The 17025-nt window shown below is 26.0% G+C and overlaps 1 long non-coding RNA gene across 2 annotated transcripts; it reads right to left on the reverse strand.

Annotated features, from left to right (window-relative positions):
* Nucleotides 1-8170: 8170 nt before the first annotated feature.
* LOC126910298 (uncharacterized) lies at nt 8171-14393 on the reverse strand. 2 transcript variants are annotated; one of them, XR_007705232.1, is made up of 3 exons: nt 14168-14393; nt 8546-8709; nt 8171-8487 (listed from the first exon to the last, which is right to left on the reverse strand). It is a non-coding gene; the product is annotated as an uncharacterized LOC126910298 (long non-coding RNA). The 2 variants fall into 2 exon arrangements; XR_007705233.1 differs by lacking the exon at nt 14168-14393 and adding an exon at nt 8935-9629.
* Between the last annotated feature and the right edge of the window lie 2632 nt (nt 14394-17025).

Below are 17025 nucleotides of genomic sequence, written 5' to 3' on the forward strand. Positions count from 1 at the left end.
AAAAAGGGCAAAAAAAAAAAAAAAAAAAAAAAAAAAAAAAAAAAAAAAAAAAAAAACACATCATAGTAAAATTAATACCTTCGCCGCTTCGCATCGAAGCTAAAATTAATAGCTATATACGATTGTATGATAATTTTAGTTTTAAAAACGGTCTTCTGATAAATCATTTATTTTGCGTTGTTTAGTTTGGGAATATTTTATTGCGACGTAGTACTATATTTATTGCTAAAATACATCAAATTATAATGTCTTTTTATAACAACAAAGAAGATTAATGAAATAAGATTTACTTGTTAGAAAATCATTTTCAACTATTAATGATACATTTTTATTAGTTTTTAATGCTAAAATTAACTAAAAAAAACTCTTAAGTAAACAATGTTGGTCCTTTGTTTACTATCACTGCATAAATTATTTAAAATACGTTTTTACGAGAATCGGATTTTATTTACACATGTATTATGGTATAAAAAATTTAATTTGTTTTTAATATACTTGGAAAATAATCTATTAGATTAAATTTTAATCTAATATATATGAATATTAAAGAGAACTTGTTTTTATTATTTCATCAAAACTGACTTTAATTTGTATTGTTAAATGAGCCAATATGAGGCGATTGATATGCTGTGCCATACAAATTATAATAGTATAAAACATGTTATTATTTTTTCTTCTAGAATTTAATATTATCTAATGATTTATAATTTTGAAAAATCATTATTGTTCTATAATCTCATGCTCCCTTAAATAGAACTCGTTAGGTTTTTTAAATGGAAACGTATTAACTAGCTTAAAAATAAGAAAGTAATCTAACTAAGAAAATAACTGGTAGATGGATTTTTTAAACTAGTTTTTCGTAAGTTATTAGCATATTACTACAATAATTGGAGGAAAACACAGTTTTGTTTATTTTTAACTATAAAAAATTAATATATATATATACAAGACGATCAGTTTATCATAAATCACTCTATTATTCTTAAAATAAATACAATATTGAAAAAAATAAATTAGTTTCTTTTAGTTGTATATATTTCTCGATTTATTAGCTAATAATAACGTAAAGAGGTGTTAACTTTATTCATTTTTAATGACAACATATTTGTTTACTTGCTTATAAACTAGAAAATAATCTAAATAAGAAAATGACTGGTTGACAACAATTTTTAAACTAGTATTGATTGGAAATGGAAGTGTATACTACTATTTTTATCACTAGTGATTTCCCGACCGAATTCTTCATCCTGCCTATTAATAAAAATGAGAAAAACTTCCAAAATACTTGTCTAAAAGTTGTTGTTTTGTTAACTAGAGTATTTGTGATTATAAGCATGTAAAATATGTTGTCATAAAAAATAAATGTTTCACCCCTTTTTGTGTTCTAAATGATGATTCTAAAAAGTAATTATTAGCTAATAAATTGAGAAATATATTCAACTATAACAAACAAAACTTATTTTTTCAATTTTATATTTATTTTAAAAGTTGAGTGATTTATAATTAGCCGATCACCCTGTATATTTATTGTTAACCCTGAATCCTACAAGACAAACAGCTAGTAACCTAATCTACCCATCAACACCAATCCAACATTCACATAGCACAATATAATATTTTTAATTATTACAATATTTACGCATCAAAAAACGATACAATCTTGTCTGAAATATATTAACAACCGAAATAAAAAAGTATAATATTATTATTTTTATTAATTGTCTAATCGCATATTATTCTTGATAATGATCAATATACAAGTAAATTATATGTTATTAGTGTTCAGTAGTAAATAGCATCAATAAAAATTAATATGTAAAAATAATTTTGGCAAGATACAGTTTTTACTTTTAATTTTTTTCAGTTTATACTTTTACAATATGGTTATTTTATATTTTTAAAACGATGTAATAATTTTTTTCAATTATTTTAGAGTTTTTAACTGTGAAAGTATTTAATAAAACTTAGAGTAAAGTATTAATTAAAGTGTCATATAAACAGTTTGAATTTTGCCTGAGCTATTTTACAAGATAGAGGTGACAGCTAATACGATGGTGATGGAATTTATATAGTTTTCTATGAAATAAAAGGCAGGGTAGGAATACGAAACGGGGAGTAAATGCGTAAAGAAGCGCTTCAACGAGGTGTCTTCGGGTTTTGTATTAAGGTACCAGATTACTCGGTAAAGACAAAGGATCCCTGCGAGTCTACTTTTGAGCTGTCTTAGCGTGCATTATTAAATTGTCTACCGCGTCAAGAGAGCTAAAAGACAGGGGGCTTCGGGAAATTCTAATTTAACACGAAATTCCCGGGACTTTGGGGGTGAAGGAAACGATGTTGGAAAGTAGGAAAACTCATCTTTGTGTATGTGTACATTTATATATGTATACTTTAGAGTGTGCATTGCATGTATATGTGGAAATCATTGTGGCCAATAAGAATGTCGGAGATACTTTGCGAGCTCCACCCTTTTACTTGACAAACACCTTACCACATCCACCCCTCATACACCCGCATTTCTGGAATAGAAAGGGTAGATTTTAAGAAGAAGCCATCATGGAAAATGCCTTCCCTTCTTCTTACACCCTGTCGTCCAGTTGTACCTACAGTGAATAGACGTGCACGCGATTTAATTTTCTAAACAAGTTTTAACGACATTTACGTCAAAATCTCTCCTTGTCTCTTTCTTTTTCTATCTCTCTATCTCTTTGTTGTTTTCTCCTTTAGAACGTATAGTATAGACAGAATTATGGCAGATTTTCAATCAAAGTAGTGGTAGTACAGTTGCCACACGAGAAAACTTTACTATTGAAATGATGGGTAATACGTGTACGCAAATGGTGAATAAACTTAATGACTGGCATAATCAACGTGGAACTTTTCAAGTTTTGATCAAGATAAACAAGTTATCGGCTTAATGGTTATTACTTACTAGGCATTATAAATAAATGAAATGTTAAACGATAAATATAAAACATCGTTCGCTTTTGATAAAAAAAACTTTTATATGAAAAAAATTTATCTAGAACGATTATACTGTTACAACTGTTTAATCTTTTTTTATGAGATTTCTGCAAACAATTTGATGGCAATAATATTTAAACATACAATCTACACTCCTAAAATAAACGTATGATCTATTTTTTTAATTTAGTTATTTTTATGTTATTTTACATATTTTCACTAATCAAAAAGTACATTTGATGTACAACTAAATAATTTAATTTTTTACAATAAACAATTTTTAATAAGGAAGAGATCACGTAAAAAACTATTATTTTTAAATGTTTTATTTGTAGATGATGACGTTATCCTGAACAAATACTTCTGGACTCTTTACATATGTTTATAAATACTTGTAATTAAAAAAGAAATATAAATGTCAAAGTATTTATGAAATTATTCCCAATTTAGTCATACGAAAAAATAATTTTATTGTTTCTTTTGTCAAATAAGAAAATAGTATATTCCTATAATATTTACTGTGGTTCTATAGGTGGACCCTTAGAATAATCAACTTCATTTTTTTAAATAAAAACGTATATACTTAAGAATAATTAATTTACGTATTGAAAATTAATTAAAAAATTACAACTTTTTGATTATAAGATGATGTGAATCTTTCAGAAGATTTCTATCTTAATATTCTTATATTTGAGTGAGGAAAGATCTACAAAATCCCAAGACCAACGTTTATCAGGTATACTAAATATTTGAAAAAGGGTTTGTTTTTAAATGGTGGCTTGACATTTTTCAAAATTATGATGTAATCAGCATCCATCTATTAAAAAATATGGAATTTCAAAGGACGACCAAACAGGTTAGCCTGGTCCTAAAAATGCCTCATAATATAAATAAAAATCACTCATATACATGACCTTGCTTTAACGCCTGTAATCTATTTGGATTATAAATATCATGCATGGTGTTTACCTTACAGCATTTTTTTTTCCGGAAATTGCAATGCATAAATTTCTCTTTCTGTTTTTCTTTCTTTGAATATATGGTATTGCATTGACAACGGCGGAATATCCTTAAATTAATTATCAAGTATATAAAATTGATCAAAGTATTACCAAAATCTTAGGACTGTAAGCTTCTTATTCTATTTATAAAAGTAACAAAAATAGGCTATACACATATTGTATGGATGTTTAAGCCGATGTGTACCTGTTTAATATTATTCATAGTTTGGAGGAAGTGATGGAAAATCCCAAGTTGAAAACAGCGTTTATAATGTTAAATAGCTAACAACATACCTAGATATTAATTTCATAATTATATTATTATTTTTACCTTTATATAATCCTTTAAAGGAATAAAAAATATTATAAAATTGTATTTTAATTTTATATACAACATTTCTATACGATTGAAATAATTAAATTATTAAAATGCCAACTAGAAATTTTTACAATGATATAACCTTAATTTAATAATATTAACGTTTCATTAATACGTGAGTATAAAAAATGTATTTTTTTTTATTTTATTGAAGTAAAAAGGGTTGATTTAGAATACGGTTTTCAAACTTATCATTATGATAAGTTATTGTTATCATTATTATCATTATGATTCATTCAAAGACGCTCTTTTATTTCATTGTGCAATCAATAATGGTGTTTGATTAACAGTTTTATCGTTGTAGATAGAAATCATGACTTGTGTTAATACTAATATCGTAATATACTCGTCACTACCATTTACATGATATAACACTAAGCTAGCCTGTTTGTGTCCACAATAATGATATCTTATTATTTTTTCGTTTAAAATAATCACCACTTCTATTTATACATTATATTTATATTCTTAGAAAACATAAATCTTTTTCAATCAAAAATTTATAAATAAACAACTTAGAGAAACATTCAACATAGATTTGTGTTATTTTATTTATCAATTATCAATTAAAACTGTTATTTAAGATACTATAAGAACTAAGTAAAAATGATCAGGTAAGATTTTAAAATCAATATGAGTCGATATTTATGCTATTTTATGACCCTCGGATCACACCTCGAATTAAAAGTAACTCTCTCTCTCAACAGTATATTTCGCCACTTTTTTTTTATTTTATGAATTTTTGAGTTACGATAAGTAGTGTCCAACTATAAGCTTAGTTAATTTCAACAAGGGTTAAAACTTAATATTACATAACTAAACAAAAACAAACAGACAAAAAAAAAAAAAACAAGAGAGCGAGTCCGATTTGAACAGTCAATTTTGAGTTTAAATTTTCCGAATTTATAGTTCGTACTGCTAACGAATAATAATTTGAAAAGTAAAAAAAAATATATTATATGAAAGATATATAAAAGTGAATAGAAATGTTGAGGTTCAATTTTCCAAATTTGTAGTTCATATTGCTAATAAATAATTATTTGAGAACAGAAATTTTCATTCACGTAAAAAAATATTAGATAAAAAAAAAAAGAATGAATAATAATAAAAATATGGATAATAATTTTATAATTGTTATTTATTAGAACTCTATTTATTGAATGTAAATTCATTAAAATTTATTTTCATTTTAGATTTTGAGATTGTTTACGATTTTTCAAGTTTTAATTGTTTTATGTAATTGGTTTTTATATAAAAATACTATTTCTAGTTTTTGTAATTTTATAACTTTTGTCAAATTTCATGAAATTTTTAATGTAACAATATACTGTATAACATTGTACATGTTTTTAGTGTGATTTATTAAGTGTATTACACACCATTTTTCCGTTAAATAATATTTTTTTCATAAAAATGTATATATTAAAATCTAATTTATTTTTATTGATCATTGTAAACATAAATTTTATTGCAAGAAAAAATTATTCCTAAGGATAGATATATGAAATAACTTTCGAAAGTTGAATGAGAACCTATTATTAATTTTTCACTATTAAATGGACAATGGTCAAAAAGAAATATGAACAGGTCGATAACCAGTTTTGTATTATTTCTTTTTTAATTATTGGAGTACCGGGTGAAAGGCGTAAAAGAGATGCTTATGANAAGTAAAAAGGGTTGATTTAGAATACGGTTTTCAAACTTATCATTATGATAAGTTATTGTTATCATTATTATCATTATGATTCATTCAAAGACGCTCTTTTATTTCATTGTGCAATCAATAATGGTGTTTGATTAACAGTTTTATCGTTGTAGATAGAAATCATGACTTGTGTTAATACTAATATCGTAATATACTCGTCACTACCATTTACATGATATAACACTAAGCTAGCCTGTTTGTGTCCACAATAATGATATCTTATTATTTTTTCGTTTAAAATAATCACCACTTCTATTTATACATTATATTTATATTCTTAGAAAACATAAATCTTTTTCAATCAAAAATTTATAAATAAACAACTTAGAGAAACATTCAACATAGATTTGTGTTATTTTATTTATCAATTATCAATTAAAACTGTTATTTAAGATACTATAAGAACTAAGTAAAAATGATCAGGTAAGATTTTAAAATCAATATGAGTCGATATTTATGCTATTTTATGACCCTCGGATCACACCTCGAATTAAAAGTAACTCTCTCTCTCAACAGTATATTTCGCCACTTTTTTTTTATTTTATGAATTTTTGAGTTACGATAAGTAGTGTCCAACTATAAGCTTAGTTAATTTCAACAAGGGTTAAAACTTAATATTACATAACTAAACAAAAACAAACAGACAAAAAAAAAAAAAAAAACAAGAGAGCGAGTCCGATTTGAACAGTCAATTTTGAGTTTAAATTTTCCGAATTTATAGTTCGTACTGCTAACGAATAATAATTTGAAAAGTAAAAAAAAATATATTATATGAAAGATATATAAAAGTGAATAGAAATGTTGAGGTTCAATTTTCCAAATTTGTAGTTCATATTGCTAATAAATAATTATTTGAGAACAGAAATTTTCATTCACGTAAAAAAATATTAGATAAAAAAAAAAAGAATGAATAATAATAAAAATATGGATAATAATTTTATAATTGTTATTTATTAGAACTCTATTTATTGAATGTAAATTCATTAAAATTTATTTTCATTTTAGATTTTGAGATTGTTTACGATTTTTCAAGTTTTAATTGTTTTATGTAATTGGTTTTTATATAAAAATACTATTTCTAGTTTTTGTAATTTTATAACTTTTGTCAAATTTCATGAAATTTTTAATGTAACAATATACTGTATAACATTGTACATGTTTTTAGTGTGATTTATTAAGTGTATTACACACCATTTTTCCGTTAAATAATATTTTTTTCATAAAAATGTATAGATTAAAATCTAATTTATTTTTATTGATCATTGTAAACATAAATTTTATTGCAAGAAAAAATTATTCCTAAGGATTTGTTGAATGTTGAATGAGAACCTATTATTAATTTTTCACTATTAAATGGACAATGGTCAAAAAGAAATGTGAACAGGTCGATAACCAGTTTTGTATTATTTCTTTTTTAATTATTGGAGTACCGGGTGAAAGGCGTAAAAGAGATGCTTATGACTTATGCTTTATGCTAAAAATAGAACATTTCTAAACTTTACCCAACTCCTCAAAATTAGCAATAGATACCAATTTAACTATTAAAAATGCCTCTAAAATAATTCTTTAGAAAAAATGTTTTATTACAATTTTAGTCTGTACATTGTCATTGAAAAATTATTATTTCATGAAGCAAATGAGGGAGGGGTAGTATACTCGATAAATCACACTGCATACAAAAAAAAAACAAGGAAATTTCTTACTTAGTATTTAATATTAAATAATAAAATACTGTAGAAACCATAAGTAAAATGATAAGTTAAATAAGTACGATTAAAAAGTTTATTGCCAAAGCAATATATTGATCGCATGAAAAAAAAATGGGAGTGGCTTTGTATCTTACGATATAGCAGAGTACAACTTCAATACCATTAGAGATTTTAAGTTTGAATACAAAAACAATTATTCTGATAAGTTTTTTTAATGATTTAATTTTTAATTTGGATATTTTTTATTAGTAAAAATTATCACATTAAATGTTATTTATTGTTAACGTTCTACAAATTCTACTAACGTTGTTAAACATTAATAGTACTCACTAACACCTATATAAATATTTTCTAAATGTTGTAAATAATATTATAGAAATACTACAAACCAAAAAAGTTCATTGCACTGTAGTTTTGAAGCAGACTGATATTATTTTGAAATTTTATAATTTAATTCTTAATTATTCCTGATGGACTTAATTTTATAAAACCCTTATTTTTCTTTTATACCAATTTCCTTAACTCGACCTAAACGAAATAATGCGCTTAATTTTTAATTGAATAAGTCCATTTAATCATTACTATATAGTATTTTTTTGTTTTAAGCCTAGAAATTATATATGTTTATTTCTAAGTACGGAATTCTTCAGTTATTTGTGTTGAGCTATAAAATTTTGAACAACGTACGTTTAGTCCTTGTATTTTTTTTTTAATGTTCATCATAATAATCTAAAAAAAATAAAAAATATAATACCTCTATTAAGTATTTAAAAGATTATAAAGTTACATTTTAATGTCAATTAAAATGAAATTCAATTATATAAGATTGAAATTTTCATTGATTTTTTGAAAGTCTTAATACTTTGTAGTTTTCGCCAGCAGTGTGATCAGTCAAATATCATTAGCTATTTTTATTCTTCATAAAGTCATTATAAACTCAAATTCTCACATCTGAAATTAAAAATATTGATAATTGTACACAATTATAAAAAACGAGGTATAAAATCATATGTCAATCACAATTTTTGTTGTTCAACACTAATTTTCCTATCCGAAACAATTCTTTTTACTGAAAGTCTTTCATATTTAATGAAGTAATTAAATAAATTATTCTATTTAACGGCATAATATTTATATACCTTCTATATTTAAAGTATAAACTCATGACATACTTACTTAAAAACAATTATGCGTGTCCCAAATATAACTGAAATCGTTCTTATTATGTTGAGGTTTTATCACATAACTAAAAATAATACCAAGTTTGGCAATGACTATGACCATATAACCATATTCATGGTTTTTTTAATTTTCTATTGGCTTTCGAAAAACAGTTTAAGAATCGCTCAGTTTAGTACCTACTTTACCACTGACCAAAATGTTATAAAGGTAATCGAGACCTTTTAGAATGGTCGTGAGAAATCACACGATATTGGGGAAGATATCGGTCGCGGCCAGTCGAACAGGTTTTGTCTTCAGCAACAACAAACTTGTGGATCAACACAATTATAACCTGACCGGGTAGGGCGAAAACCCGATCACGATTCCCAATATTATTTCACTGTCCCACGGCCACTGTCATTGAAATTGTTATGAATATTATTATTGTGAGAAAGCGAATGTATCATTTTAATTCTATGAATTGATCCAATACTTAGTAATGCCATAAGCAACAGGTTTTTTTCGGTATTATAGAAGACTGGAGGTGTATAATAGAGCTAGTAGTAATACCTGTACGGGTTTTAGGGGAGAATGACCGACGGATACCAGTAGCAACTGCAGCAAATTGATTTCAAATACAAATACTATTAAAAATCGTTATAACAACCGGATGGTGAAAAATTACAAAAATTTGGCATGCAACAAAATAAAAATAAAATGTGTTTTATTTTTAAAATGACAACTTAAGGGAATTCAAAGGCGATCTTTCATCGAAGGGCACAAAAAATATAGAAATTTGTCAAAGAAAAAAAAACATTAATGATTAATATAATCAAAATTTCTATTGCACTATTTGTTGGTAAATATTCGAATTTACGGATTTCTAATTGTGTATATTTGTATATAGTATATAGAATATTGAATAGATATATTTAATTAAATTGATAATATGAATTATTGACAGCCAAATATACCACTACAATTTTATATTAAATGGTAAACATAGTACTTAAAACACAGATAAAAATTACATAAATTTACAGTAAATATAATAATTGAGCAATAGATCTACAAAATTGTTTCAACTGTATGCAACATTTATATATAATATTGTTATAATTGACGCCATTGATCAATTATTTCAGTATCAATCTAAATTCATCTATTGAAAAACATAAATTGAACGGTTTATGATAAAGTATAGTTATTAAATTTGATTAAGTAAAAAAAATTAAATAACATGCACCCAGAGAAAAACCTCGATCTATATAATAAATTCATTGTTCAATTTGATAAATATATCATTACTATTGAATCAATGATATATTTATCAATATGATATTTTTTTTTCTTGTCTTGAACAATAATTATTTATAAGAATACTTATTTTGTTCGTATTAATAAAACATTATCATAAACCCTTGATAAAATTTCTCTTTCAATTTTGATTGAGGTTTTTCTTTGGGTGTGCATAAAAGTAAATATTTTTTAAACAAAATCGTACTTTTTATAATTGCACATCATATTATAGTTTACAAATCCATAAAATACCAAGTTCTATAATTTTTTTGAGACTTTGATCGTATTATTTGATTATTTTTAAACACAACTATTTTATAATAAAAATATTTTATTTATGTATCAATGAAATTTACTGTAGTACTTTAGTGTACCGCTAAAATAATAACTAGAATATAAGGAGAGACATGATTTTATTATTTTTTTAATAAAATATTGTTCTTCATAAAGAAACATACTGCGTGTTAAAAATTACCAATACACTGAAGTTCAGAGTATGATAGTATTTTATCGACGTTCTCATTGTCGTTAAGGCGAGTTATAATAAACGAATGTTCTTTATATGGTATGAACGATACTTCATACTGTAATGAGAATTAATTAATATGAAATGAAAATGTGTATGAATGGAAATGGCTAAGGTATAGGTTTGACAGAAAAGGTTCTTTTTAAGTTTTGAACGAAAACCTTTACATCAGGTGTTAGTTTCCAGTCGCCGCTATACGTTTAAATACTACTAAAAACATCAATAACTCTCAGAACATCTAAAAGGGTGAGTGAGAGAATATCAGGGCGTGGTTTCGTTATACTGGGCGGGGTTAGACACCCAATGAAATGGTAACACAACGACGGGTCGATGAAGCTGTCGTCCTCCGCCTCAAGCCTATAGACTGGAGGGCAATGGAGACGATGTTCATCGTCTTAACCGAATTGCTTTTGGCGTTGTTTTTTGCTCGGCGAAAATATTGTCGGTCCCCCGTACAGCGTTTGGTGAGGAGCTGCCGGTGGTAGGGAATGAATAATGGAAAACGCAAGAAAACCGACCTCAACATCTGTGGCCCGTAAGTAATTTTTGCCTGGAGATTAATGACTACGACGAACGCAAGTATTATAGTAATATTCTTACACAAGACGAAAATGCTGAAGGGGAAAGAAAATCTTAAGAATCGTGGAGATGATTTATCGCAGTGGCCGATATTTATAATACCTCTACAAACACAAGTTTAAATTTTCCTTTAATGTGTGTATGAGTAAAAAAGTTTGTTTTGCCAAAGTTTTAGATAAGAACCTTACATTTCACAAAAAAAAAGTTTGAAGTTGTGTAGAACTTGAGCATTTTACTGTCATTACAACTGTACATAAAGTTATGCGTAGAAAAAAAAATAGTATTTATTTAAATACACAAGTGTAGGTTAGTAAAAGCTTACTTAAAATGTATTCATTTTTAATGTATTTTTCAAATGTTCTTTCACACAATGTCATTATAAAAGTTTGACACCAGATTTTAAAAAGTATAATATTTAAATTTTCGAAGTTCCTATTTTTAAATCACATATTAACATTATTTTCATAAAATTTTTTTAAAAAATCCCAACAAAAACTTCACAAAGAAAAATTAAAAAGTAAAATATATAGTTACCGTTTATGTTCGGATCCCTTCTTTTATTTAACAAATTTCTTTCATCCTTAACGTATACATTAATTCCAATTAATGATTATTTATAGTTAAATAAAAGTTAACATTTTAAATAAAATATTGAATTTTACTGCTTAATATAGTTAACATCAAATATTTTATTTTACCAAATTTACTAAACATAGTTAGTACCAGTAAAATTTTTTTTAAATATTTATTACTTTAAAAGATAATATTAAAAAATCAACATTTATACGTTCTTTCTGGCGCAGATTTTTTATTACAAGAGAGAACAATTAGTATATTCAATATAAAAAAATAAATAAAATCACCAACAAAACTTTAGATAGATATGTAAAATAAAAGACTCTTTCCGATATAAACAAAATATTATTTAATAAGATATTTTTATCCCAAAAATTTGTCTGGTTGAAATATTAAACTAACAGTTAATTTATGAATTAAATTCGTTGTATACATAATTAATAGCATCACCTCTCTCTAGTTTTTCTCATAATTCGGGTTTAGTTATGAGGATATTTTGATATTAACAAAAATCAATAGATCTGAATGTTTTTTTTTTAATAATTCTTTGATTATTCATCTTTGTTGGGTCAAACGATACGTGTTGTGTAAAAAATATCTAATGTCAAAAGAATTTTACTATAAACTTAGTTCCGATTGTAAATTAAATAGTAATTTAAAAAAATAATAATAAAACTAAAAATTACTTAGGTGCGTTTACAACCACACCTCATAATAATTTACTAATTATTATTCAGAACTACAGGTAGACGAAATAAAAATTAATAATCATTAAAAAAAATCTTTAAATTCCGGTTTATTAGTTAAAATTACATAAACTAACATAAAATTTAAACAAAATTGAGATGCGTAAAGTAAAATCATATCATACTAAAAATTATTCTTATAAAATCAAAATAAAAAACAAAAAAGCTTATAAATCGATCGAAAATTAACAGATTTCAACGAAGTTTACAGGATACTTTTGGAATGACTTTAGATAAGCTTGGTGAAAACTTGTTTAATATTGGCCAATTTTTCATTGTTTTATTGTATAATAAGATGATAAGCTGGCGGTAAACTTTAAACGCTCATAGTAGTTAGAATTGTGGTCCAATTTCGGATTTTCAGATTTTTCACTTTTTTTGTATCATGTAGATTACAGTGGTATACAGAGTGGCCCACCACTCACTGACAATTTAAATAACTTTTGATCCAGTTAATATTTTTAGTTGATTTTTTTTTTAAATAATAGTTATACGTTAGGTCTATAGCTATATCTCAATAATTAATTTTTTTACATTTTATTAAAAATATTAATTATTTTTAAATTTTAAATAAAATTTAAAAAAAAAATCTAAGATAGCTATTTTGTAGAGTAGAATTTAAGAAAAATTTTAGTAAAAAAATATCTTATTAATATTCAGTAGTAAATATTCTGTAGCGTTTTGAAGTTTGTAAAAATTTGAATTTTCATGTACTATTTTACGGTTATAAACATTGAAATACGTATTGAGAAAAGGACAGAAGAAAACGCTATCTTTTCATGATTACTGTGTATACATATGATGATAGTGTGTATACATTACAAACTTGGCATAAATACCATGATAAGAAATTAGATAAGGCAATTATTACTTATCACTCTCATTCAAAAGTATATTGAAAAGATAGCGTTTTCTTCTGTCCTTTTCTCAATACGTATTTCAATGTTTAATACCGTAAAATAGTACATGAAAATTCAAATTTTCACAAACTTCAAAACGCTACAGAATATTTACTACTGAATATTAATAAGATATTTTTTTACTAAAATTTTTCTTAAATTCTACTCTACAAAATAGCTATCTTAGATTTTTTTTTTACATTTTATTTAAAATTTAAAAATAATTAATATTTTTAATAAAATGTAAAAAAATTAATTATTGAGATATAGCTATAGACCTAACGTATAACTATTATTTAAAAAAAAAATCAACTAAAAATATTAACTGGATCAAAAGTTATTTAAGTTGTCAGTGAGTGGTGGGCCACCCTGTATGAGCGAAACCAATAAAATCGTTTTCACGGAGAAAAGTGCAAGAGAAATCAACTAACAGTAAGCAACAAAATAATTTTGTTTTTATTAAATTAGTATTTCGACTCTACTGAGATATAATTTTCAAATTTGTATTTGCGTTTTTTTTTACTAAGAATACCTAGTGTTAAAAATTGTTTAGCTTTAGTTAATATTTTTTGATTTTTAAACGTTTATTGTTAATTTAGAATTAATGATGCTGTACGACTTACTGAACTTTTCCCAGGAAATTAAACAATTATTCTGTGGTATTTCAATTGAATCCCGTTCGTAGTCATTGTTTTTTATTCCAATTTTACACAAAATTACTGTAGACATTAATTTTTTATTTCAATATATTTATTAAATCGAATAATAACTTTATTACATAAAGAGTATCACTATGATTGAGTTTTTATAACCATTTTCTAAGTGTGTACCAAATATCAAAGACTAAGTGTTGGGAGTTGACAACAACTAATGTTGTGTGAATTACAAATTTTCTCACTAAAATCCTTTGTATATAACCCTTTATGAACAAACCCGTTTTATAGCAAGGAAACCAATAATACGTAACAGTTATCCTACAGTCAACTTAAATTCGACATCGTTGGACCTACCTTTATTCCAGCACTTGACCTGTTTATCACCCCTACCCTAATTTACAAAATAACAGCCGGACCGTCATTACTGACCTACACTATGGTCAGTACAATTATGCACTATTGCAAATTGTTGCATTGGACGAATCATTTACAAACTATTTCTTCGGATCATTAAATGCGCAAAAATAATGCTTATTATTGGCTTTTAATTGAATCACAACATTCAACCTAGTTCTGACATCAAAAACTTGAATAAACTCTGTAAGCTAAACGATTTTATAAATCCAATATAAAGCGTACTAATTATAAAATTTAGATTTAAATTAATTTGTATGAAAAACTATATACTAAAACTATAATACTTTTAAAAGCCAAGTTATATTCATAAAACTAGGAAATCGATAAACTACTTTGGACTCTGATAGCAATTCAATTTTTATTCAAGTAAAAGTCATAATTATATTTTAATATACAACATAATATTAACATATTTCATTTTCAATTTATTATATTAATGATTCATACATTTTGAAAATTCAACTTCTATATTAATTAAAATTTAGCAGAGAACGTTGTAATTACAAAAAGTTCTGTTCGGTCGTTACTTTATATTAACAAAGAAATTGAATTTAGTTGAACGTTTTGTTATGTAAATATATAAGTTTGACAGAAGATGTACAAAGAAAATTAGTTTCCATCTCGTTATATTATTATGTATGCTAAAACAGGTGTGTGCAGTCAACAACATCAGACGCACTGGTGTGTACAGTCTTGATGGATGCTTATGAGGTTCGTCCATCAAACTTATATACTTTATAGCCCATGCATATTAATGAATCTAGGCATGTCTTAATATTCATACATTGAAATGCACCACTAATTGTCATCGCACACTCTTTGAACAGAATTTCTCAGTTTACTTCAAACCACAGTTTGTTTTACTATACCTGTGTCGTCTTTCACCTATATCACGTTCTCTTCGTTAGAGACTTTACCTGAAATTCTACTTAAACTACTACTGAAATTCAGTTATCTTTGATAAAGCCTGTTAATTTATTTAAACAAATTTCTTCTACAATAATGTCCATAAACTTTTACTTTTAAAAACGTTGAGTTGAGATAATTTAAGTTACTTCTTTAAGGTATTGCAATTCTTTAATTGTTGAGCCGTAGTATTTTAAATAAAGACTATTCAAATATATATAAAATGTTTAGCCTTATATTGTTTCTTTCTGTAGATTTTTCTTTATATTCAATAAATATTGGAGAAATTCGTTTTCAAGGTTGATACAAAATATTAAAAAGTTTAGTCGCAATCGGTGCAATTCAACACTGTTTGACTGATACTAATATAATATTGGTGCAAACATTTTTATGAAAAACGATCATGTCCAATGAACTATTTACACGATTGTATATTTTCCTCTAAGTTATACAAATATAAATAATCATGTAAGCTCATAAGTTAAAAAATAAGTCGATCGTCAAAGTACTCCAAGTTCATAATATACAATTTTGTAATTACATTAAGAAGTTGAAAGTATTTGAAAAAAACGTCAAGTAGCTTAGAATTTTTTTTTGTGAAATTTTGAATTCCGTTACCTATGCATATTTCGACTTATACTTACTCTAAACAACTCAATGGAACGTATCTGTATTTGTGTGTATGTAATAATAACTTTGTACGATTTCACGAATAAAAATATTTTTCTGAATTTCATTATATATTTTTCAAAACGTAATCTATGAAAAATGTTCATAAATCTTTTACTACGATAAAAATAGTTGCTCCCTGTTTTAAGTCTAATCTATAAGATGTTCGCGATATTCCGCCTTGGATGGTTTTCTCGACAAGCTCGTGTAGCCATATTACATCCGGTACGGTTTTAATATAAAATCAAGGGGATGAAGTAAACACGTGCTTTCCTCTCTTTGTATATCATCCATTATTTCTCCTACATTATTATTATGCCAGTGAACTCTAAAGACTACGGGGCTGTGGGTAGCAGAGGCGGATGTTCACTGGCGCAATAATATTACGCACTAAGACATTTTCGGCGTCCGGAAAATTGTGTTTCACAAACATACATAATACATACAATAATATGTGCGCGCTATTGAATATGGTAAGAGGTGCGTGTTTTTGACATTCGTGTCTGGAGAAGCCGCGGAAGAAATGGGGAAAGGAGGGGTGGCGGAGAAGTGTGTGCTTGCGTATTCGTGTATAAGCATCCGCGTTTATTAAACTTTCCGCGCCCTCGAGTTCAGAATACCTCCTCCACCAACGCCTATATACGTTTCCAGAGGCAAAACACACGCTGGTGAAAACCCCAAATTACTTTTGCTTGCTGTTCTGTACCATCAGTGATTCCTTCTCCTTTTAAGTTATACCCTTTACTTACGTCTTAGCTGCACCGTAACTATTAAGGAAACGCACATACGATGTCGTTATTCACGTGTGTATCTGTTTTTCATTCTCCGCCCCT

This window comes from Daktulosphaira vitifoliae, unplaced genomic scaffold (assembly GCF_025091365.1).
Source record: "Daktulosphaira vitifoliae isolate Bord-2020 unplaced genomic scaffold, ASM2509136v1 Scaffold_1, whole genome shotgun sequence".
Taxonomy (NCBI): domain Eukaryota; kingdom Metazoa; phylum Arthropoda; class Insecta; order Hemiptera; family Phylloxeridae; genus Daktulosphaira; species Daktulosphaira vitifoliae.